The following is a 1,254-nucleotide window of genomic DNA, read 5'->3' as shown; positions in this document are numbered from 1 at the left end:
GGCCCTTTGTCAAAGATCAGCTGACCATAGGTCGATGGATCTGCATGGAGATGTTTTTATGGGGGTAGGGGCAGGTAGCTGAGTCAAGAGCTGCCTACCAGACCTGCTGAATCTGAGGTGCTCACAAGTGCCAAAAGGTAGATACAAGTGGTAGGAGCTCAGGTAACATGTCAAGGCAAGAGGTGGGCGTATGGGAATTGTCAGCTCAGTCATGGTATCTGACCAGAGGGGATTGAAAGGATCGCATCTAGGGAGAGAGTAACGCAAAAAAATGCAACACACTGCCATGGTGTCAGATCCAACTCATAGCGACCCCTCCTTGGGTTTCACTCCTTTGGTATCACTATGGAAGTAGATTCCCCAACCTTCCTTCTGAAGTAGGTTGCCCAACCTTCCTTCCAAGGAGTGGCTGGGGGGTTTGAACTGCCAGCCTTCTGGTTAGCAGTCAAATGCCTTAGGCACGACACCACCAGAGCTCCTTGGGAGAGAATAGTCAGGAGAAAGTACCCAGGAGGGAGCTCTGAGGATCTCTGAGGGTTAAAGTTCAGGAGGCGGAGGATCCCCTCTAAGGGCCTACACAGTACTTGTTTGCCCAGTGAGGGACACTGCTGTTGAAGTTGAAAGGAAGAGCCCACCTGGACCTGTGAGGAGCTTGCACATGCCCATGATTGGCTCACCCTGGTTCTCCACTCTGTGTCTTGGCCTGGCTGGGCCTAGACCCCTGCCCTCTGTCTGCCAGACTGCCATCTCTTGTCACCAGCTGGTGCCAGGCATGTTCCTCCACCCAGGACCTTCTAGAATATAGATCCATTCAGCCTCTCCCAGCACAAGACTCTTCAGCGGCTTCCCAGTGTCCCTGTTGCACCATGTTCAAGCTTCTTAGCCTGGCCCAAGACCCTTCATGACTTGGCCCTACCTATTGTCTCTCCAGACTCATCCTCCCCAGCCCCCCGCCAGTCCCAGCCCCTTCCCAACTATGGTCCTGCTGCACCCAGCCTCAGGAAGTGCTTGCAGCTTTCCACAGACCATCCTCTCTACTGTTTGTGGAGCTGTGGCCTTTTTACTGCTTTCCCTGCCCACCTTTACCCATCATGTCTTGGCCAATTGTCACTCATCTCTCAGGGTTCATCTCAAGTGCAAACTCCTCTTCCTGGAAGCTTCCCCTGCTTGGGCTGTCTCAGCCTTAGTTGCTCCAGGGGTCTGGAAAGCTGTCCCCAGAGGGGAGAGAGCCTCTCTCTGACTTTACCTGCTGCT

This window comes from Orycteropus afer, unplaced genomic scaffold (assembly GCF_000298275.1).
Source record: "Orycteropus afer afer isolate SDZICR_OR568_19922 unplaced genomic scaffold, OryAfe1.0 scaffold00070, whole genome shotgun sequence".
NCBI lineage: Eukaryota > Metazoa > Chordata > Mammalia > Tubulidentata > Orycteropodidae > Orycteropus > Orycteropus afer.
Note: the sequence above shows the minus strand (reverse complement) of the source record.